This window comes from Phascolarctos cinereus, unplaced genomic scaffold (genome assembly GCF_003287225.1).
Source record: "Phascolarctos cinereus isolate Bilbo 61053 unplaced genomic scaffold, phaCin_HiC Scaffold_3;HRSCAF=262, whole genome shotgun sequence".
Lineage (NCBI taxonomy): Eukaryota > Metazoa > Chordata > Mammalia > Diprotodontia > Phascolarctidae > Phascolarctos > Phascolarctos cinereus.
This window is the reverse complement of record NW_027555736.1, coordinates 236,862,330-236,887,698: the sequence shown is the minus strand read 5'-3', so window position 1 is coordinate 236,887,698 and position 25,369 is coordinate 236,862,330. Positions and strand designations below refer to the sequence as shown.

Sequence of the window (25,369 nt, the reverse complement as noted above, 5' to 3'; positions counted from 1 at the left end):
TTCTTCCTTACATAATTATGCTTTCAGGTTCATAAAACATTAAGTTATTAAATTTACTTTTGTTAAAAAAATCTTCTTTGCTCTGTTCAATGAATTTAGTTTTCTGGGCTTTTTTTTAGCCTTTATTAAAAAGTTTATATGATAACTGCTTTATAATATAATCCAAGGCCTACAAGTGCTACTCTCCCTTTGTTCTTACTTTTATAATCAGTTTTCCTTGATGTTCTATATAGTTTTGTTCCTCCAAATGACTTATTATTATTATTTTGCCTAGCTCTGCAAAGCATCCCTTTGGTAGATTGATTGGTATAGCATTAAATATGGAAATTAATTTCAATAATTATGTATTTTTAAAAAATTATACTTGTATAGCCCAGAAGCAATGAATCTCTTTTAAGTTGTTTTATATTTTGAGGAGCATTTTATAAATGTATCTGTGAAGGTCTTTAATGTATCTTTGTGGATTGACTCTAAGGTATTTTATGTATTTTGAAAAAGACTTCTGCTTTCTATTACTTCTTTCTGCTTATTGGTGTACAGAAATGCTGCTGATTTTTGCAGGTTTATTTTGTATCTGGCTACTTTACTGACCCTGTTAGTTTCTTATTTCTATGATGACTCTCTATGATTTTGTAAGCAAAACATCATGTTATCTGCAAATAGGGATAATTCTGTTTTCACTTTTCCTATCTTTAGCCCTTTAATTTTCCCTCTCCTTATTGCTAGTATTTCTAGGACTATGCCGAATAACAGTGAGGAAATGGTGTATTTTTGCTTTATTTCTGTATTTATTGGGAATAATTATAGTATTTTCCCATTGTTTATAATGTTAACTTTGGTTAGATAGATACTTTTATCATTAAAAAAACTATGCATACATAAGCATACATCTATGCTTTGTTTAGCATAAATAATGTACTTTGTCAAAGACTTTCTTCATCTATTGATATATTTAAATGTTTTTAGATGTGCTTGTTTTTAATATTCATTATATTAATTTCTTTCCTAACATTGAATCATTCTTGCATTTCTGGTGGCTAAGTACAACTTGATCACAGTGAATAGTTTTTAGATGAATAGCTGATTACTGTAATATTTTATCAGGAGTTATTATTAATGATATTATTCTTTAGTTTTTTTCTTTATCCATTCCTGCTTTAGGCATTTTGACTATATTTGTTTTATAAATTGAGTTTAGTAGAGTGGTTTCTTTCTCTTTTTTGGGAAAAAACTTCTTTAGAATGGGATATTTATTGTTCAAAACTTTCGTGAAATTCTCCTGTAAAATCCATTTGGACTAGCGATTTTTTCCTTTGGTAATTCTTCCTATAATTTGTTCAATTTCCTTCTCTGAAATTGGATTTTTAAAGATATCCATTTGGTGTCCTGGTAATTTTGTTATTTTGTATTTTTGTAGCTAATTCTCTATGTTTTGAAATTCTCATTTTTAGGGGGCACATAACTGTTCCTTCTACTTTATTATAATATTTTCCCTCCATGTATGTTGTGATTTCAACTTGTTCATTTCTTACTTTGTTAATTTTATTTCCTTTTAACTTCTTTATTGGGTTGAGTAAGTTTCATTGATTTTGTTAGTGTTTTCAAAAGATTAGTTTCAAATCTTGATCAGTTCCTCTATCTTTTTTTGTTTCCAACTTATCCATTTTCTTCTAATTTCAATGTTTTTCTCTTTTGTGATTATTTGGAGTTTGTTTATTTGCTAGTTTTCTAATTGTTAATTACAAATTCAGTCCATTAATGATTTTTTCTATTTAATTAATGCATATTTTCAGGGATAATAATTTTTCTTCTGAGAGCGGCTATCACTCTATCCCAGAAATATGTATATTGTCTCATCCTTTTCATTCTTTTTTGAATTGTTATTACTTGTTTCTGAGATTCATTCTTTGACCCACTCAGTGTTCATTATGAGTCTCCATTTAGAGCTGCATATTTTGCTTGTTCTCCTAGTAATTGATATTTTTATTTCGTTATGGTCTATGAAGTATTTGTTTAGGATCTCTACTTTTTTACATTTACTTAGAATTTTTCTAGGGCAATTAGGTTGCACAGTGGCTAGAGTGCTAGGCCTGGAGTCAGGAAGACTCACCTTCCTGTGTTCAAGTCCACCCTCAAACTCTTACTAGCTGTGTGACCCTGGGCAAGTCACTTAACCCTGTTTGCTTCAGTTTCCTTATCTGTAAAATGGAAAACAACTCCAATATCTTTGCCAAGAAAACCCCAAATGGGTCATGAAGAGTTGGACATGACTGAAATGACTGAGCCACCAATAATTTCTCTGTATCTTAGTTTTTGTGATAAATTTTTACTAGGGTGCCACTAGCTTCTGAGAAATAGATATACTCTTTAATGTTCTCATTCAGAGGATGTCATGCCTTCCAATCTTAAATTCTCCAACAATTTGTTCAGTCCTATTTTTCCTTTTCACTTATTTTTTAGTTAGATTTACTCTGTCCTCTGCCACTATTCTTTGTGTTTATAGCTGCCATCTGCTGAAATTTCATCATACTGCTGCCTGTTGCTGTTTTTTCTGCTTTAGGAAAATGCCATCTCTTCTACCCATTTCCAAACCATGGTGCCCAAGTTCTGGCCATTTTCCTCATCTTTGTCCCACCAGAACCCAGATCTGGTGCTTGGTACCCTGGGTCCTGATAGGTGAGCCTTCACCTCATCTTTCCTGGCAGGCCTCCATGTCACTTTTAGCCATTTCAAATTACACTCTGACCTCTCCCCTCACTCCAGCCCTCCTTAATGTTTTGTCTTCCTCTATTATAAATAGTATAAATGTCTCAAAGGCAGGGGATATCTTGTTTGCTCATATTTGTATTCCCTGCACTTTTCTTGAATCCTGCAGCATGGTAAATGCTTTTGCATTTATTCATTCATTTCAGGGTGAGACTGCCCATGCCAACATGTCTGGCAGCTAATCATTATATTTTCTGCCCTTTGCAGTCTTGCCTGACTGGGACAAAGAAGGCAGCTGGAAACTCTTCTCAGTTGTAAGTCCCTAACCTCTGTTGCTGGATGGTTTAGGGCGATTGAATTCCATTAGTTTCTTCCCTGTTTTACAGTACAAACAATGTGCTTTCCATGCAATCAGTACTTGCCGCTGAGTATTTTTAAAACAATATTTTTCTTAACATCTTCTGTTTTCACATAACGTTTGTTTCTAAGCATACTTCCCCACCCCTATTAAGTAAGCTGCCCCTTACAACAAATAATTTTAAAAGATGGGGAAAAAGCAGTTCAACAAAATGATAGCAACTGGCATTTACATGGTCCTTTAAGGTATGAAAAGTGCTTTACAAATATTAAATCATTTTTATCCTCATAACTGAGTACAATCATTTATTATGGGAAGTGAAAGATGAAATGACTGAGGAAACAAAGGTTTGAACTTCCAGGCATATCTATTTATTAAGCAATGCATAGAAACTGCTCAATAAACTGGGGTCAGATCTCCTCACCTTAGGCCTGGACCTTGAATACAAGGGGAGATAGACTTTTATACATTAAAAATAATTAATCAAATAAGGCCAACTAGTTAAAAGGAAACAACACAACATTAGGTAATCTGATGTCTAACTGAATGGAAGAGGAGGGGCTTTCCAAATTAGGAGGGGGAGAGCAAACAGGTATAATTCCCAGTATTCAGAAAAAGAGGTGTCCTGTTCCCCTTAAGTATCTGTGAACAATCAAAGGAACATGGAAACAATAACTGATTGATCAATATGGGGCCAGTTTTTAGATAAGACAGATGGGTTGCTTGAGATATATAATTGTGAGAAAACTCCTTGCATTAATCTTTGGATCAGACTGGGTTTCTAGTCAGCATAACCTAGGTCCTTAGGTAAGGTTTCTAAGCAGCCAGTAGAGATGGTCCAGCTTCCCACACAAGTCTAGGTTCAAACCATATAATAAAGTTTTCTCCCAATTCCCACAATTGAATAAAGTTTTTTTTCACAAGACATAATTTGGACTACACTCATAGTTGAATAGACAGGGAAATGAGCTAGCCCCAGAATTGAGCCACAAGATGGAATCAGTGTGGTTCACTCAATTCTCACAATTAACCAGTTGCTGTTCTAATCCCCTCAATTCCCTCATCTTCCTCAATATCACTACATAGAATATTCTATGCCCACAGTGGCCTACCTTTGCAAAGGGTCAACCTTGGTCATTATAACTGTATAACATTGAATTGGTGGGTTTTGTTGTTTCCATTTATTGTTGTAGTCATTGTGTATATTGTTGTCCTGGCTCTACTTACTTAAGTCTATGTCAATTCATATCAATCTTTTCATGCATCTGTGAATTCTTCATATTCATCTTTGATTATGATGCAGCAATATTCCATTATATATTCCATTATATTCAGGAGCCACAAGATTTTTAGCGATTCCCAAGTCAATGGGCATGTATTTTGTTTGTGCTCCTTTGCTACTACAAAACTTGCTGCCATAAATATTTTGGTGGATAGCGTATCTTTATTCTTTGGCCTCCTTAAGGCACATGCTTCACATTGGCATTTGGCATCAAAGGTTATGGTCATTTTAGTCACTTTTTAAAGAAGCATAATTCCAAATTGCTTTCCAGAATTATCAGATCAATTCACAGCTCCAACAGTGTATTAAAGTGCCTGCCTTCTCACATCTCTTCCCATACGATTTCTATTATTTTCTCTCTATTTCCTGAGTGTAAAATGAAAACTCTGAATTGTTTTGATTTCCATTTCTCTTACTATTATTGCTTTGAAGCAATGTTTCATATAGTTAAAAGTTTATAATTCTTTTGAGAATTGTTTGTTTATATCTCTTAATTACTTATCCATTAGGAAAGAGATCATGTTCTTTTATATTTTTACTAGTTCCTTATATATCTTAGACATCAGATTCTTATCAGAGATATTTGATGCAATGATTTCCCCCTCAATGACAGTTTCTCTTCTTATTCTACTTGCATTGATTTTCTTTTTGTGTGCAAAAGCTTTTTAAATATAGGTAATAAATTTATTTTTATTTTATTTTGTTTTGGGAGTTCCTCTGTCCTTTGTATTATTAAGAACTCTCCTCATAGCACATCTGTCAAAGGTACCCAATATAGTAATTTTCTATGTTTTATGGCTACCCAGTCTTTTTGAACCTGGAGATTAATTCTTATAGTCCACTCTACTGTCTTAACAACTTCAATCATATTGCTGCCACCCCTCAACCTCAACTAGCACTAGGTCATGCAAATTGCCTTGAACCTCCAATAAGCCTCAGCAAAGTACTGGGAATAGGGAAATAAGAGAGGCAAACATTAGTGGTCTCTGCCAGTAGTCTCAGTATTTCATTAAACCAATCACTGCTTACATATCTTTGCTTTAAGATCCTCTAAATTTCCCTCATTATTTGTCTGCCAGTTAGTAAGCACATATTAAGTACTTACTATGCATGGGGCTTTGTGCTAAGTGTTGAGGATACAAAGAAAGACAAAAGACAATTCTGATCCTAAGGAACTTACCATCTTTTAAAAAAAAATTTTATTAATTTATTTTGATCTATCAACAATCACTTCCATATGCTTTTGAGTTTAAAATTTTTCTCCCCCTTCCTCCCCACCATCTTCCCCAAGATGGTGCACAATCTGATATAGGCTACACATTTACATTCCTATTAAACATATTTTCACATTAGTGAAGTTGTAAGTAAAAATTGAAACCAATAGGAGGAACCATCCTAAAGAGGAAACAAAGCTCAACAGTAGAGAAAAAAAATGATAGGGATTCAACTTCCATAGTTCTTTCCTTGGATGTGGATAGCATTTTCCATCACAAGACCTCTGGAGATGTCTTGGATCCTTGTAATGCTGAGAAGGGTTAAGTTTATCAATATTAGTCATCACACAACATGGCTGTTATTGTGTACAAAGGTCTCTTGGTTCTGCTCACTTCACTCAGCATCAGTCCATACAAGTCTTTCCAGGTTTTCTGAAGTCAGCCTGTTCATCATTTCTTATAACACAATAGTATTCCATTACATTCACATAACACAACTTGCTCAGCCATTCCCCAATTGATGGGCATCCTCTCAATTTCCAATTCTTTGCCACCACAAAAAGAGCTGCTATGTATATTTTTGTACATATGGGTCCTTTTCCCATTTGTTTGATCTCTTTGGGATATAGCCCTAGAAGTGCTATTGCTGGATCAAAGGGTATGCACAGTTTTGTAGCCCTTTGGGCATAGTTCCAAATTGTTCTCCAAAGTGGTTGGATCATTTCACAACTCCACCAACAATGTATTAGCGTTCCAATTTTCCCACATCCTCTCCAACATTTATCATTTTCCTGTTTTGTCATGTTGGCCAATCTGATAGGTGTGATGTGGTACCTCAGAGTTGTTTTGATTTGCATTTCCCTAATCAATAATGATTCAGATCATTTTTCATATGACTATAGATGGCTTTAATTTCTTCATCTGAGAACTGTCTCTTCATATCCTTTGACAATTTATCAATTGGAGAATGGCTTGTATTCTTTTAAATTTGTCTTAATTCTCTCTATATTTTAGAAATGAGGCCCTTATCAGAGACTGGCTGTAAAAATTATTTTCCAATTTTCTACCTTCCTTCTAATCTTAGTTGCATTGGTTTTGTTTGTGCAAAAACTTTTCAATTTACTGTAATCAAAATTATCCATTTTGCTTTTCATAATGTTCTTTCTCTCTTGTTTGGCCATGAATTCTTCTGTTCTCCATAGATCTGATGGGTAAACTATTCCTTGTTCTCCCAGTTTACTTATAGTATCAGTTTTTATATCTAAGTCCTGAACCCATTTTGACTTTATTTTGGTATATGATGTGAGATTTGGGTCTATGCCTAGTTTCTGCCATACTCTTTTCCAGTTTTCCCAGCAGTTTTTTTCAAAGAGTGGGTTCTTATCCCAGAAGCTGGGGTCTTTGGGTTTATCAAATAATAGATTACTATAGTTATTGACTACTGTGTATTGCATATTTAACGTATTCCACTGATCCACCACTCTGTTTCTTAGCCAGTACCAAGCAGTTCTGATGATTGCTGCTTTATAATACAATTTAAGATCTGGAATGGCTAGGCCACCTTCCCCTGAATTTCTTTTCATTAGTTCCTTTGACATTCTGGACCTTTTATTCTTCCAAATGAATCTTGTTATTATTTTTTCTAACTCTATAAAATAATTTTTTCGTAGTTTGATTGGTTTGGTATGGCACTGAATAAGTAAATTAGCTTAGGTAGGATTGTCATTTTTATTATATTAGCTCAGCCTACCCATGAGCAACTGATGTTTTTCCAATTATTTAGGTCTGATTTTATTTGTGTGAAAAGTGTTTCATAATTGTGTTCATAGAGTTCCTGGGTTTGTCTTGGTAGGTAGACTCCTAAATATTTTATAATGTCTACAGTAAGTTTAAATGGAATTTCTCTATCTCTTGTTGTTGGGCGGAACTCACCATCTAATGGGAGAAACAACATGAAAACTACATATATGCAGACCAAATTGGAGATAATCCATAGAGGGAAGGGATGAGCATGAAAGGTGATCAGGAAAGGCTTCTTGTAGAAGGTGGGATTTTACGTGGGAATTGAAGAAAGATGAAGCAGGAAGGGGAAAAAGAAGAGGGAGAGAATTCCAGGCATGAGGGACAGGCAGTGAAAACTCCCATATTTGGGAGAAGGAGTATCTTGTGCAAGGGATAGCAGGAAGGCCAGTATCACTGAATCACAGAATACATAGCAGTGAGTAAATTGTAAGAAGGCTTGAAAATTAGGATGGGACCAGGTTGTGGGCTAAATGCCAATGATAGCTTTGTATTTGATCCTGAAGGCAACAGAGAGCCACTGGAGTTGCTTAAATAGAGGGGTGACATAGCCATACCTATTTTTTAGGAAGATCATTTTGACAGTTTAGTGGGAGAATGGAGTGGAGAGAGACTTGTGGCAGGCAGACCAATCAGCAGGTTGCTATAATAATCCAAGTGTGAGGTGATGAGAGCCTGTAACAGGGTAGTGGCAGTGTCAGAGGAGAGAAGAGGGAACATGCAAGAGATGCTACAAAGGTGAAATGGACAAGACTTGGCAATGAGAGTGAAGAGTCAAAGATGACATGTAGGTCACTGGCAAGGGTAGCTGAGAGGATGGTGGTGTTCTTGATAATAGTAGGGATGTTCAAAGGGGTGGGGGGAGTGTTTCAGGGAAAGATAATGAGTTCAGTTTTGGACTCATCAAGTTTAAGATGTCTACAGGATTTCCATTTAGAATATCTAATAGGCATTTAGAGACTTGAGACAGGGAGGTTAGGAGAAAGGCTAGGGCTCGATAACTCCATCTGAGAATTATTAGCATAAAGATATTAATTGAGTTATTACCACTCTACCTTTGAAAAAAATTAGGTGAAATGTTAATTATATGGAAACTAAGAGAGAACACCAGGCAAGCAATTTTGAGACATTAATTCTAGTGATAAAATCATAGATTTAGAATTGGAAGAGTTACTAGAGATCACTTAATACAGCCCCTTCCTTTATAATTAGTCAAGGGAATGAGGTTTATAGTGAGGTGGCTTGCCCAGGTCCCACAGATAACAAGTAGCATAGATAGTTTGAACTCAGACTCTTTGACTCCAGAATTCATGCTTTGATCATTGGCATTTGACAAATCCCTTGATTTCTCCAAACCTGTTTCCTCACCTGAAAAATAAAGATAATAATAATAGCTAACATTTATATACTGCTTACTACATGCTAGGCACTGTGTTATGTGTTTTACAATTATTACCTCATTTGATCCTCACAACAACCCTGGGAAGTAGGTGTTATTATTATCTCCATTTCATACATGAAGAAACTGAGGTGAACAGGAATTAAATGACTTGCCCAGAGTCTGGATTGGAACTCGGGTCTTCTGACTCCAGACTTAGCACTCTATCCATTGTGCTATCTAGCTGTCTCTATTAATATTTTACCTTGGCAATCTTTGTTTTATAGGTGCAAACATGGTACTTAACTTGTTTAGTTCAGTTTTTAGAAATTTATCTTCCTTATCTATAAACAGAAAGTTGAAAACCATAGTGTCTAAGGTTTGGGCTTTATAAACAAGGACAAATTGCTGGTTTGGCCAAACTGTGATCATTGAATTATTTTCTCAGTTAGGTTGGAGTCCTATGACTTTCGACTGAAATTCAAGTGTTTTCAAATGTTCAGGTTCAGGTTTCTTCTCATTTTAAGTTGAATGGATGAATTAAATGTACCGTTTAAGCATGCTTAGCCAAGCAAGGATGCCTAAAAAGTGGGTTGTGTTCCATGCTGAAATCAACATTCTTCTTGGAGTTGTTTAGGCTGAAAATTCTGCAGAATATATCATGTAAACATTTCTGAATGTTTACTGAATTTCTGAGTTACTGTGGTCATTGTTATTATCATTATTTCTGTTGCTGCTGATGTTATTAATATTATTAGCACTCAGGCTTGCATGCTATTTAAATGGAAAAAGGGTGGTCAAGTCTAAAAGTATGCTTAAGATTGGGTCCATTCTCCTGCCCATGTTAGTTTGTGAATTTGAGCCAAGTTACTGGGAGCTTTACATTTTCATTTGCGATTATTGCCTGGTGCTTTGTTCCTCATTTGGCATGATGAGACAGTGATAATATGGGGCCAAAGCTAACCAAAGCAGGTCACCGATTTCCTGATAGCTTGCACATTTCCAGTGTGGTTTTTCTCTGTCCTGTGTTGCTGTGGGAAAGGCTGATTAATTTACTGTCTGAAGTCTTGGTTTTGTTTCTATATTCTTTTTTTTTTTTTAAATTTCAGAGTAACATAATAGGCAGCTTTTGATTTTAGATAACTATTGAAGTGGTGAGAAAAATATTTTGTTGGGGTCTTGTTTATGCATTCATTATATATCGATGCTATTTATATAACAAGACTCTGAACGCATAACAGAATGAGGAATCATTTAAAAAATTATTTCATTAAGAAAGATAGATTAAAGCTTCTAGATTTTAGGATTTGTTCCAGCTTCCTTTTCCTTTGAGAGGAAGATGATGGCAGGAAGCCAGACCGCTGTAGGCCACTTTCATAGCTCCTAGAAACTGAGACTTTTATCCAAACATTATTCACACACTTCAAAATGCACCCTCTACCCTATGATAATAATGATGATAATAATAAAGACTATGTTTTCCCCACTCTTGCCCTTCTGGATAAGGCAGAGGCAGCTAGGTGGTGCAGTAGATAGAGCCTGGGGCTCAGGAAGACCTGAGTTCAAACCTAGCCTCAGACTTTACTCTCATGTGATCCTAGGTAAATCACTTATTCTCTTTGTCTCAGTTTCCTTAATTGTAAAATGGGAATTTTGCAGCTCCCTCCCAAATGAGGATCAAATGAGGTAACGTTTGTAAAATGCTTAGCACAATGCCTGGCACATAGTAGGTGCTATATACAAATGTTTATTCTCTTCCTCTTTTCTGGATAATTAACGATACTGGAAGAGCACCTGCCTTTAGACCAACTTTGGGTATCCCACAAATTTTAAATAACAACAACAACAAAACTAAAACCTACTTAGAAACACAAATTTAAAAAGATGAGCTCACCCTAGATCTAGCACCAGGACAATGACTAAAGCAAAGTCAGCTTTGGCTAAATGTTTTAGTAATTATTTATTCAATAAACATTTGTGGGACACTTGATGCATGCACTGTTCTAGGGGGCTATGGAAGGAAAAATTCAGAGTAACTTAATCGAAAGTGTGAAAATATGCAAAAGAAACAGTTCTACAAGCGATATTGAGATTTAGAGTATGTCATCAAATTGTTGAAATCATCGTATCCATTTTAAATAAATGTAGTTCTATAATCACCTCAGAACATTCCACCGGGGAGACCTAGACCCTAGGGGGAGTGATATTATCGCTGTCATCTGAATTTTTTTGTTGTAAGGATCCTGTGTGTGCTGAGGTCCGAACACAGTGTAGAAAGGACAATTGCAGCCCTAAGAGTAAGAGCTCCAAATTTTCAGCTTCTCTCTCTCACTTGTTTCTTGTGTGAGTTTGGCCTTTAATCTACTAGTGTGTCTCAGTTTTTCATATTTATTAAAATGAAAAGAAATATTGTGAAGATTCAGTCATCCATTATTAATTATGTAAGACTATGTATAGAGACAAAAACAGTCGCAGCAATGAAACAAACAAAAATTTAAATTCAATCAATTACCATTTTGAATTTAAATTTACTCCCTCCCCCATTCCATACTGGTGGGTAGGTATAACAGTGTTGGAGGCAGTAGGAGGATAAGCTTGGGAAGATTGAAATTTATACAAGGGAGGACTGACATCATCTAGGCAGTCAATTGGTTAAGGTCGGGTAATCACTTAGTATGGGGAAAAGCCATATTATAGAGTCAATTAAAAAATCAATATCTAAAACATCAGAAATCTAAGAAGTCTGGGAAGGAACAATTGGGGTGTGGGATAGATGCAGATAGGAAAACCCAGCTCAACTTCATCAGTGATGCTTTGGGCAGGGGGGGATGAGTGGCGTACACTGGATCTCCTGCTTCCATAATCCCATTCTTTTTCCCATGATCAACCCTTCAGGTTTAAAACTTTTACCATCTTTTCTTCATTTCCTGGATTTTCCACTACTATCTATCCATGGGGAAAGACACCTCCTTTCCCTATCCTCTTACTGCCTGAAAACAGCACACATCTCTTCTCAGATTTTTGCTTAGAAAGGTATTACTACTATGAACTTATTACCTGTGACCTCAGCTATTGCAATATTTTCCCATTTGGTCAGCTGGTCTTTACCCTCTTCCCTTTGCCATCTATCTTTCATATAGTTTCTAAAAATTATGAAGAGGTCTGATCATTCCATTGTCTTGCTGGAAAAAACCACAAAAAACCTTTAATGGCTCCCCACTGTTTATAGTCTAAAGAACAAACTTCTTAATTTAACATGTAGTGCCCTCAACAATTTGATTTCTGCCTTTCTAGCCTTCAGAGCACATGAGTTCTCCTTCATGTCCTCTGTAAGTCTTTCCTGATGCTTCCAATTAATATCCTTTCCCTTATTTCTTCTTATTTTACATATGTAGTACTCTCTCTGAGATTCTCCTCCACCTCACACTCCAAAACAAATTGAATCATAGAATCTTATTTTGAAAGGAAGGACCAGAGTCAGTGAATACTCATGGGCATTGGCAACGTCATCCATATAAGCCTGTGGCTTAACCTGGTAAGGTTAAATATAGTAAGTAGGGAATCATTTAGTTCTATATATTTTTTCCATTTCATACATATGGGAGGTAAGAGTTAAGGTTTTTCTTCCTTTACATCACAGGTCTTTCTTTTTTCTTAAACCTAATACATTCTTGTTTGCTCTAAATCTCTAGAGTGATTTGCCTTGTGCTGTCTTTGCTTAATAACATGTGGCCATGAGATAAATATGATCCCTGGTACTTAGAAAATAAATACATATATTTGTGTGTCACACTTAATGAAGCAAATTTTTAGTTTCATCAATCAATACGTGACTCCAACTTTTCATGTGTAAATTTTTAGAGGAAAACTCATCCACAAGAATGAGCCACAGGAAAACCGTGCCAATTTAATTCTCCTAGAAAATATTATGCAATAGAATGACAAAACAGCAACAGTTTAAATAAATTACTTCATTTAAAAAGCATTTTCATATCTTTCTGCATTGTTTTCCCTGTAGCTCTTATAATTCATTAGTTTTAGTAAGCTTGTCATAGAAAGGGAGAAGTAGTTGAGGAAAGCTGAGGGAAGTATAATGTAGTCATTTATGGAACCTGCAGAAGCTTATTTGGTGCCTAAACTTTTTTTGTATATGAACAGGGTTTCTGTATCTGAACAAAATTTTTTTTTTTGTTTTTTGTTCTGCTGAGACTGCTTCTCAAGGAAGGGAAATTAAATTTTTTTTCTACAAGAAGAAGTTAAAAACTTAATTCTCTCTCTTTAAAATAGCAAAAGCTCTAAACTCACAAAACAAACTCCTTGTATGAGTATTTACATAGGCATCTCAGCAGCCAGGACGTGGTATAGCCCTGAGAGAAAAGCCAAGGCCCAGCTTCTATGCACAACACACACATGTACACACAGCATCTACACACAGACGCACGAGCAACATTTCCTTTAACCTTGCAGTGCCCCCTCCACTTAGTAATGCATTTTCTACTTGTCACTAGCTGACTTTACATTACTCCTCCTGTCCCCTTCAAAGAGTAAAATATGAAAATCTTAAATAGGAAACGGCACCTGCAGAAACAGCAGCAGCCACAGCATGAGGCAGATGGGCTTGAAGAGGCTTATTGCTGTGGATTTTGCTTATCCTCAACCCCCACTGAAATAGAGGCATGGTTTATAAAGCTTCCACACCACTGAGAACTCAGGCAGCTTTGCCTCTGTGTACTTGTAAGGAGATCTTGAAATGAGCTCAGCCATTAGTAATTTTCCTGGATCTGCTGAGCCCTTATAGGAGCTTGATTTGAAACTCTGCATGTATCTAACTCTGTGAAGATTAGTTGAGGGCTTTTTCATTTGCATCCCATGGAAAATGGCATTGCTTTTGCTCTCCTCCATTACAGGGCATGACTAATGATGGCAAAGTAGGAATGTCATCCTGGGAAACTGTTCTGATCCAACCCCATTACTTTACATTTTAATGATTTTATATCAAGTCATCCCAATTTCCTTCATTCATTCCCTTTATGATCAGTAGCATCAGTTTGGAAACTAGTACAATTTTGCATTGTAATGAAATAATTATAGTACTCAGAATAAAGAAGATGGTCCTCAATCCAGTTGTACTTTTTACTGGTCACACCACATCTGCAGTACAATAGCAATCCTCAGAGGATGTTAGAGGACTTCTAAGATCCTATAATTCTACAATGTAAGGCTGGAGCCAGGAATACAGTTTGTGGCCTGGAAAGGAATTAAACTTAATTTACTCAGAAATTGAATGAAATGTTAAAATAGCTGAGCTAACCACCCTCAGGTACTGTCTACATAAAGATTATGCAGAATGAAACATGCTTTAACTCTCCTCTTAAATTTAATTCAAGTATCTTTCAGTGAATTTAACCCATGAGTCAATGGAAGAATGGGTACTAAGCTCTGATTCATATCCACTTGTATCACTGTTGACAAAGCAAGTCTTAAAGAGTTAATGTTATTTCCTCTAGCATTGAAGTGTTGCTAAAATGAGTTAAAAGAACAGTAGGATGGAATCCCAGAGGAGAGAAATACTTTGGAATAATCACATCTTGAGAAAATAATGTGTTAACAATAAGTATTTCAAAAATGGATAGAAAAAATGAAGGAAGACTTGAAAGAAGAAATTAAAATTGAAATGAGAACATTTGGAATGGGAAAAAAGCTTACAGCAAAAAATAGACCACCTTTCCCAAGCAGTTGATCTTATGGGAATAGCGTAACGAGGAATTTAGTAATGATGAAGCAGCCAGAAATATTGGAACTAACGTCCAATTAGATGTAAGCATTCTACTATAAAAAATAACCTGGAAAACAAGATAAAGAAAGATAATTAAAGTGACCATTGCCCCATTAAAATCTCACTATTTTCAAGAGTGAAAGAGGAAGCTAAGAAAGACAAACTCAAGGTATGGATGAAGGTTTTGTGCTATTTTGTTTGCTGTAAGACAGTAAGAAAAAGGAAGAAATATAGGTAGAAAAAACTAAGGAAGCGGAAGAAGGAATTTGCTAATTTAAGAATCATTAGACTTCCTGAAAATTATAGTCAAACAAACAACCTGTATACTATGTTTCAAGAAATCATAGAAGAAAAATGCTCAGAACTATTGGAGCTAGAAGGCAAAATGAAAATAGAATCCACTAGTCATCTCCTGAAAAAAATTTCAAATTGAAGACACTCTGAAATATCATAGCCAAATCTTGTGTTTAAAGGTTAAAAGAAAAATCCTGCAACCAAGAAGAAACAGATCAGGTATCAAAAAAAACAACAATCAGGATCCCACAAAACTTAGCAGCAACTGCTGTAAAGGAAAGGACATTTTAGAATACAACATACCAAGACAAAAGAAAAATCTACAACCAAGAATGACATCCTGGTTTTGAAGAGCCCACACGTAGTCCCTTTTCTTCCTTTTGTCTCACGTCTTTGCTAGTGGTGCCATGGGTCACCAACAGCTGTGTGGGAGCCACCCTCGAAAATTCGGCCAGGGGTCTTGGCTGTGCTGCATCTGTTCGAACCAGCACAGCCTGATTGGTAAGTGCAGCCTGAACATGTGCTGCCAGTGCTTCCGGCAGTACGCAAAGGACATTGGCTTCATCAAGTTGGACTAAGTTGTATTTATGGATCTCACTTCAGTGATTATACTGACCATCAGTGACTACCATTTTACTGGACCCTGGACAACCTGAAGATTTATTGTAGTGTACGTGCTATGCCAATTTGCATATATAATTGAAAAACGTCGTCCTGGGATATTAAAAAAAATGACATCCTGAAAACAACTGAATATAATTTTATAGGGAAAGACTGGGATTTAATAGAATAAAGGACTTTCAAACATTTGTTGGAGTGGAAAAAAAAAAACCTTAGAGCTGGTTATATTCTTTGAAATGTAAACAGGAATTAAGATAAAACATTTTCTTTGGGGGGGGGCAAGGCAATCAAGGTTAAGTGACTTGCCCAGGGTCACACACCTAATGAATGTCATGTGTCTGAGGCTGGATTTCAACTCAGGTCCTTCTGACTCCAGGGCCAGTGCTCTATCCATTATGCCACCTTGCTCACCTGAGAAAACAAATCTTTATCCATTTTTTTTTCTGAGTGAGTTGCTAGTTTCATCTCTTTTAAGTGGCTATGGACATCATTTATGAGGTCTTTATTCTGCAACTCAATGTAATGATACAATATTAGTCATAGCCAGAAACATCTGGAGAACTTCAGAATCTATAAGGAATCTCTCTTTTATTTGGCTTTACTGCACAATGTCCTCCATGACACTTATGATCACTTTTGGAGAGCAATATTTCCCCCTTTTTTGGATCATTTAATGCTAATACTTAGAGGATTATTGTACCAAGTTAGCTTCTCTTGTGGACTTCTTGGTATTTTTATAGCCTGTATTTTTATAGCCACTTTCCCTGTGAGGCCAAAGTAGCTAAAAGACATGTTTTCATTCTAATATACCTGTGAGATGGGTAGGTGTTAGAATATTCAAGAAAAAAAAAAACAAGCCACAGAGAATTATTCTTCAGACTCATATTTTCAAGTAGGTAAAATAATTTGACTGCTTAGTGTTTTCTGTGCACACCAGCATACTTTGTTGTTCCTACTTCTGTTCCAAAACTTTTGCTGATGGTATTAATCATGAAAAATAGGAAAAATAAGCATCTGAGGGACAATTTTCCATGTGGTTGGCTAAAATTCGAAGAAGTACCTCAGTTAAGATAGCTGTATTTACTTGTATTCATACTTGCATCTAGTTGTATTCATAGACTCAAACAGTTCTTATACTATGGCTATGTTTTCCCTAGGGACTGACTTCAGAGAGTATAATGAAAGTCCTCAGATTTAAATGCATTCTTAAAGAAACTTGATTTTTTAATTTAATTGTCAAGTAATCATGAAACTACTAAGTTATAATATCACCTTTGAAAATGTTTTGAAGCAAAGTATTTACATTTTTGGGGGTTGACTTCTGTTAGTTGAATGACTAGACAATTTTTTTAATGATCTGCAGTTTTTGGATTGGGCTCAGTAGTGAAGTGTTTTTATAATCTGGTTTGTAGCCAGAGTGTTGTCTTATTTGAACATATTTTATTAACCTTTGTGTTCTTTATTGACAATGCCTAAAATTGACAAAACCTTCCTTCCTTCTTTTCTTCCTTCCTAACCCTAACCCTCAACTGAACCACAAAGATAATGATACCATTGATCTTGCATCACCCACAAATGCACTACCGCCATGTTTAAGAATTCTGAAATCCTCTTATCCAACTATAATGTATTGACTTTTTACCTCTCCCAATGTCTTCTTTTACCAAATCCTACTCTTTGTCTGTATCATGACCTCCAAGCTACTTCAATTCTTTATCAGTACATCTCCCCTGCACTAGTCACTCTCTCTTCTTTTCCCTATCTTGATTCCTTGGTGAACAAATTCAGCTCTACCCTCTCCTCCTCTCTTGAGTCCCTAACCCCCTTATCAATTTGCCTATTGCTCCTTGTTAAGCCTCAGTGTTGGGTTACTGCCACTATTTAATTCCTTCATTCCTACGTAAATGCTGTGGAATGAAGATGGAGGAAATCACACAACTGTTCTGACTGGGTCCACTGCATATTTATGTTACATGACCTCAGCTTGGCTGTAACTACTGCTAGGCAATCCTTTCTGTATCAAATCTCCACATGGCTCTTCCAAATCTTTTCATCCCTTCTTAAACCTCTCATGACTCCCTCTCTTACCACCCTCAGTTAAAAATTTTGCCTCATGTTTTACTGGAAAAAAAATGAGTGTGTACTCTGAACTTCTTCTTCTTCCCTCTTCCTCATTTCACATTACTCATATGCCTTTTGCCACTTTCTCCTCTCGGTTTCACATGATGACACGGCTTTATTCCTTACCAAGGCCAACCCCTTTATCTGTTCAAGTGATCCCCTTTTGGTTTGTTTCCTCCAACAGATTGCCCCCTCTGTCATCCCTACTCTAGCACTAATTTTCAATTTCTCATTGTCTATTGGCTCATGCTTTACTGCTGACAAACATGCTTATTTCTTCCCCCTCCTGAAAAAACCCTCACTTGATCCATCCTTCTCTGTTAACTATAATCCTATATCTCTTCTGCCCTTCGTAGCTAAATTCCTTGAAAAGGCCAACTACAATAGGTGACTTCACTTTCTTTGCTTCTACTTTCTTCTTGACTACTTATAATATGGCTTCCAACCTCATTATTTCACTGGAATTAGTCTCTCCAAATTTGCCTGTGGTCCCTTAGTTGCCAAATTCGATGCCTTTTCTCAATCTTCATTCTTTTTGACCTCTCTGGAGCTTTTCACAGTGTTGATCACTCTCTTCTCTTTGACACTTCTCTTCTCTAGGTTTTCTTGGCTTTACTCTCTCCTGCTTCTCCTCCTACTTATCTACTTGTTCCTTCATAGTCTCCTTTGCTGTATCCTTATCCATATCATGTCCTCTAACTATAGATATCCCTCAGAGTTCTGTTGGCCCTTGTCTCTTCTCCCTCTATACTACTTCACTTAGTGACCTCATCAGCTTCCATGGGTTTAATTACCAAGTATATGCTGATGATTCTCATTGGTGGAGAGCAATGCCTCTGAACATGCATAACAGGATGAAGTTGTTAAGAGAGGGAGAGAAAAGAACTCCAGTGTTTTTGGTCTTTCCTGGCTTCAGTCTTTTTCCATTGGGTTCTGCAGTCACTTCAGGTGTTCTGGCTTCCAGCTTCTAGAGAGAAAATGTACCATGCCAAATCCTATTTTAGGTTAATGAGAGAGAATAAAATTCTGAGAAGAGGCTAACATGAGATGGACCATAGTTTCCATCATATCCCTACCCTCAGCTTCCTATACTAGAGACTTTAGGGAACTTCTCCTTGGGTAAGACCTAACACTGACTCTCTGTCTCTCTGTCTTTGTCTCTGTCTCTCTGTCTCTCTCTGTCTCTGTCTGTCTGTCTGTCTGTCTGTCTCTCTCTCTCTCTCTCTCTCTCTCTCTCTCTCTCTCTGTCTCTTTCTCTTTCTCTCTTTCAGGTGAGCTTAGTTACTCAACTTTGCTTCTGATGGAGAGCTCTCTCACTCTGTACTGTCTGGTATATATTCTCCTTTGTATACTTTCTCTGATTTCTGTTTTGCTATCAACTTGGATAAATGGGTTTCTTTGATAATATTTATATGTATTCATTGTAGAACTATTTGTATTTGTAGAACTGTTATTTGTATTTTGTACACAGGAAGTTAAGCCTTAGATATTAAGTTCAGGTTACTCCATTAAAAAAGTGATAAGAAGTTTAGTTTGAACCTTAAAACCACAACCAACAATATTCTAGCCCACTACCCCCTCTCTGAGGAAAGCAGAGTGACCCAGCTTCTGGCTTTAACCTTCTGCTTCCCCTCCTGGTGGGTCTCCCTTGGAGAAGAGTTGGGAAAGAAGAGGTTAAAGATGTCTGCTTTTCCTCCCTCCAAGTCACTCAATGACACTGTTATGCTTCGTGAAGGGGGATAACCCTCACCATACATGTTTTCATGTGCAATGGTAATAGTTTTGAATTTGTGTCAGGTATATACTTTGAATTGTTTTTCTTCTGTTGATACTAAACGTGTCCTGTCTTTTTCAGTGCTCTATGTAATTCAAAGAATGAACAAGTGGTTAAGATGATTAGATCTTTGGCTCATGGGCACTGTCTGGAAAAAGACAAAGTAGTTTTAAGCAAGCTTGATAACTTCGATTCATTTTTGAAATGTAAATTGTGGGAAATCACCTTGCTATTGTAGACACTTTTAGCAAGTCCAGAGCTTGAAGGTTGATCCAGTGATTATTATGTTTGAGCCTTGTAAATATGCAATTTTACTACCCACCAGTAACTTTATTGTTGCACACATCACCTTTGAAGCATATACTAAAACTCCATAAAAACTAAAAATGCATCCAATCTCTCAGTGCAAATGACCTTCAGGAAACAGCTAAGCTCAGAAAAAAAAAATCTCACCTTGTATTGGTAATTGATGCCACCCAATGTGAATACTGTGATTTGCTTCAAGGTAAATTGGATCAGAACCTTGAGATTCAGTGGGAGAGGTTAGAAGAGGAGAAAACTTATTCTGTCAGAAAAACAATGATTAATGCTAGCACAGTTTAATCCGATTTGATATCCTGTAAAGGGTTTAATCTCATAGTATGTACAAGAGAGAAATAGCAAACTTTCAAATTAAGTTAAGTGGCAGTTGTCAAAGATCCAGGATAAGATAGCTATATGCTATAAATCTGTACCCAGGTCTCACAGCAGATTTCCGAGACAGAATTCTTCATTCTTGTTTAGAATTAAGAACAGAAGGAGGCAGCTAGATGGTGCAGTGGATAGAGCACCAGATCTGGAGTCAGGAGGACCTGAGTTCAAATCCAACCTCAGACACATGATGCTTATTAGCTGTGTGACCCTAGGCAAGTCGCTTAACCCAGTTGCCTCACCAAAAAAAAAAATTAAGAACAGACAAGGTTTGTTTCTTGTCTACTTCAAAACAACAGTGATTTTTAAGGGCAGCTAAGTGGTGGGGTAGATAGAGTGCCAGGCTTGGAGTAAGGGAGACCAATCTTCCTGAGTTCAAATCTGGCCTCAGGCACTTACTACCTATATGACCTTAGGCAATTCACTTAATCCTGTTTGATTCAGTTTCCTCATCTGTAAAATGAGCTAGAGAAGGAAATGACAGATCACTCCAGTATTTCTGCCAAGAAAACCCCAAAAGGGATCATGAAGAGTCAGACATGACTGACAATGACTTAACCAAAACAATGATTTCTATGTAAACTCAAACGTAATTGAATGCTAGCTTTTCCAGTTTTGAAATACCCCTATCTTGTGCTGGAAGGCCTTGATCTCATGTTGGTGTGGACCACTCCTTCATTTTCATCACCTGTACTTGACAACAGCCTCTTCTATTTTCTTCTCTTACCTCTGTTGAGGTCTTCTGAGTTGTGTTCTGTTTGTTCAAGTGTGTGCCTTCTGAATGTTGCTATTCATGTGGTTACAAACATTCGTGAAAGAGTTAAAAAATGTCTTCTAACAAGGATATGGTATGCTTCATGCCTTTCATTACACAGTAAGACTAACAAAGATGGTCTAAACCAAACGGCTATGAAGTGAGACAGTGCTCAGTTTATCCTAATTAGGAGAGATTAACATGGGAATGGTATACTGCCAGACTCATCTTAACTCTCTGGTTCCTGTTGCCACCTCCCTTCAGTCTTAGTATCCTGCTTGTAATCAGGTCAAGTCAAGTCAAGTCAAGAAGCATCTATTAAAGCCCAAGGCCACATTAGTGGTACCTTTAGCCAAGTAGGGCAAGAGGGTGGGAAGGGGGTGGAACTTGACTAGAATGTCTTCCTCATTTGTGTTGCTTCCTTGGACTAATCCAGTATAGAAGGCAAATCATCATTATTTGAAGTTGTTTTCTTGACTCTGACCAACCTTGGATTCCCTTGGTTTTTGAACTGCTTCCTTTGCTCTCATACTGAGCTTTCTTTCCTAGATCTCTGGATTTAGTAACTCCCTGGCCAGTTAATTCCTGGCTTTGGTCTTTCAACCATGTTATTACTGCTGACTCTGCTGATTCCTCTGGTGTTCTATTTAGACCTCACTGTCCTATGTCCTCTGAGCTTGTTGAATCTCTCACTTTCTGGTTTGAGACTTTACCCAGTAGTTTGCAGCACTGTCTGCCTTCTCTCTACCCTCTGTCCCAACAAGGGGATAACAAGATGGGGCAATCAGATATCTGCTATGTATATCCAGCCTTGTACTATGAACTGTGGGGGATACAAAAGAAATGAAGTTCTAGTTGAGGAGGAAAGACTTAGATGTTACCCATGGCCCAGAGCCTCCCAAGACTTTGGGCTCAATAGCCCAAAGGTCTAATGCTGGAGGCTGATTCAAGAAGGAACTTTCTCTTGCAGGCTAGGTTTCTCTTTTTTTTTCTTTAATATTTTATTTTTTCCAATTACATGTAAAATAATTTTAACACTCTTTTTTTCAACTTTTGAGTTCCAAATTCTCTCCCTCCCTCCCACTCATTGAGAAGGGAAGCAACTTGATATAGGTTAAACATGCAGTCATGCAAAACACGTTGCCATGTAAGTTATGCTGTGAAAGATAACACAGACAACCCCTCCCCCACCAATAAAGAAAGTAAAGAAAAACTATCTTTGATCTGCTTTCAGGCTCCACCGTTCTTTCTCTGGAGATGGACCACCTTTCATCATAAGTCTTTCAGAATTGCCTTGGATCTTTGTTTTGCTGAGAATAGCTAAGTTATTCACAGTAGATCATCATACAATATTGCTGTTACGGTATACAATATTCTCCTGGTTCTGTTCATTTCACTTTGCATCAGTTCATGTAAGTCTTTCCAGGTTTTTCTGAGAGCATCTTGCTCATCATTTCTTATAGCACAATAGTATACTGTCACAATCATATGCAACAGCTTGTTCAGCCATTTCCCAATTTATGGGCATCCCTTAGTCTAGATGAGGGCAAAAAAGAGACCCTAACTCCTACATACATATTCAGTGCATCAAATGAAAATAATTATGGGGCAGTTTGTATTTCACTCCACAGAAAATGCAAAAGAAGCAAAAGACTCACAGGAAAACAAATTCTAAAACCACAGTTCCTTCTCCTGAGAGGGAAGTGAACTTAAGAGGTCAACATTAGGCATATCTTAGATATTCCAGTCAATTGCCTAGTTCTCCCACAGGGAGAACAATGAAGTTCCCAAACACCTACCTGGAGTAGCAGGGCCCCCTTCAGTTGACATTCTCTCTGGAATTCCAACATGCTTTTGGGCTACTAGATATATAATTTCTTCTCATTGTACCTGCACTGTTGAAATAGCTCACTGTAAACATCTAGGCTGTGTGTGTGTGTGTGTGTGTGTGTGTGTGTGTGTGTGTGCACACTAACAGCCACATTGAGTGATGACTGACTTTAATAGACTTAGCTCTTTTCAACAATGCAAGGATCTAAGACAACTCCAAAAGACTCAGGATGAAAAATGCTATCCACCTCCAGAGAAAGAACTTTAGAGTCTGAATGCAGATGGAAGCAGACTATTTGCTCTCTTTTTCTTTTGTTGTTTTGTTTCTTCTTTGTTGTGGTTCATCATATTAGTTCTAATTCTTCTTTATGATGAATGCAAAAATATGTTTAATATGAATGCAGAAGTAGAGCCTATATCAGATTGTACACCATCTTGGGGAGGAGGGAGGAGAGAGAGAGGGAGAAAATTTAAAACTCAAAATCTCATGTAAGTGAATGTTGAAAACTAAAAAAAAGTATGTTAATTAAAAAAATAAAGAGAAGCACAACATTTGGGGCTTTTCACTCATAATTTAAGAGTATAGGTCAACAGGGTGCCTTCAAACCTATGAGAGTAGTCACCCTACTGGACACCTAACTTAGTGTGAGTCTGAGATGGGGTAAGATGTTAGGTTGGAGGACCTACTACAAATAATTTATTTGTTTGGAATTTGTTATGTATTTTCCTGTAGAATGAACATCATAAATGGTGGTTGGGCTCCCTGCCTAAAGTGGAAAATTCTATTTGAATGCAGTTGGACTATAAGTACTAATTGTGCTAGTACTGGGCAGCATCAGTGATAATAGCTTATACTATGGGGAGTGTTATTTATTTGGAAGGCTAGTTAGTTGCAAGAACATTTACAATTGGCGCTTCTCTTTATTCTGCTATCATGGTTATAGAACGTTTGATCTGTAAGGGGCCTTAGCAATCATCTAGTCTAATCGATTCATTGCAAGTATGAGGAAACAGCAACAAAGAAATGCGGTGTCATACCCAAGACCATATAGTTAATAAGGATTTGAACTCAGATATTCTGATTTTGATTTTGAAAGAAAAGCAGTGCTTTTCCTGCTACATTGCATTTTCCTCTCTAGTTTCAATGACCACCTCTAGCAAGCAGATCTAGAGTAAATGGGGTCAGGAGACAGGAGCTGTCAAATGCAACCTCAGTTTCACCCCCCAGAAATGTGCATTTTGGTGGATGAGATGACAGATTGGAAACTAGGGGACTAATCCTGGTCCTGCTCTCTCTCTGTTTTCTTAGCTATGTTTAGCAATTGGTTAGAATGTTAGTGTTAGAGATCTGAGTTTCAAAGAGTCCACCCATATGTGGACGTACCTTACCTATTTGGTAAGGTGTGTGGCTCAGGATGGAGGAGAAATGAGAAAAAGAACTCTTAAACAAGTTGTTAGAAGAGAGTTTGGTATTCCATTAATAGTATACCCTATGGGCTTTATAGCAGATATTGCTTTGTATGAGAATTCTCATTATGCAAAGTCTCACCCACTAGGGACTGATTTTCCTAATGTACTGCTTACAAAGAGCATTCGAATACTTTCCTTCTGCTTGCATTTTAATTTGGACTGGTACTTCATATTTTAAATATTGGAGTGTTGTGAATTTAAAATCAAATAACATTGAATAATGTTGACCATGATCTCAAGCTCAATTATTCAAGACATTTTCAAGCTGACAAAGCCATTTTCAAGTAAGAAGACAATGGTGTGAAAAACTTAATTGATTTATTGTAACCTTTCCAAGTGATTCACTTAATCTACTTCTAATTGTAGAAAATGTAAAGGTAGCTTTTGAAATTCCAGTGCCTTCCCCCTGTTAATTATTTCCTATTTATCCTTCATATAGTTAGGTTTGTATATATTAGCTTTCTGTCTCCCACATTAGATTGTAAACTTCTTGAGGGCAGGGGCTGTCTTTTGCCTCTTTTTGTATCCACAGCACTTAGCACAGTGCCTGGCACATAGAAGGCATTTAACAAACTTTTATTGATTAAAGGCATAACTAATAGTTAAAAGCAAGTTGTAATAAGTTTCAAGTATAATTAAAATATTTAAGGAATGCAAAACTATTCAAAATAAACAATGTGGTTCAATAAAACATTTACTGAGCACCTATTGCGTGCTAAATGCTGAATGGGCACACAGAGTTTAGGGGGATGTGGCATATAGGCAAATGCTTGTCATACAAAACCACAAATCGGAGAAGGAAATGGCAAACCACTCCAGTATCTTTGCCAAGAAAACCCCATGGACAGTATGGTCTCTTTCATACCTCTTTTATGTAGGATAATTGCCTCATTCAATCTCCCACCTCCATTTTGTTCCAGGATAATTTTCTTTCTCACATCTTTATTTTGTTTTTTGGGGTATCAATCATCCTATCAAAGTCACCTTATATCCATGCCCTCTGTCTGTATATATGCCTTCTAACTGCTCTTACAGTAATAGTGTTCTTAAGAGTTACAAATATTATCTTGCCATATAGAAATATAGATAGTTTAACCTTATTGAATTTCTTATATTTTCTCTTTGTTGTTTCTTTTTTTCTTTTTTATGTTTCCATTGAGTCTTGCATTTGGAGGCAAAATATTTTTATTCAGCTCTGGTCTTTAAAAGTCATCTATTTTGTTAAATGTTAATTTCTCCCCTGAAAGATTATATTCAATTTTTCTGGGTAGATGATTCTTGGTTGGAATCCTAACTCCTTT

The 25,369-nt window shown here is 36.6% G+C and overlaps 1 protein-coding gene and 1 pseudogene across 1 annotated transcript in view; both read left to right on the top strand.

Annotated features, from left to right (window-relative positions):
* SLC35F4 (solute carrier family 35 member F4) overlaps positions 1 to 25,369 on the top strand; it is a 267,852-nt gene that overhangs the window by 88,374 nt on the left and 154,109 nt on the right. The gene's annotated exons all lie outside the window — the stretch shown is intronic.
* LOC110208468 (small ribosomal subunit protein uS14 pseudogene) lies at positions 15,216 to 15,386 on the top strand (annotated as a pseudogene).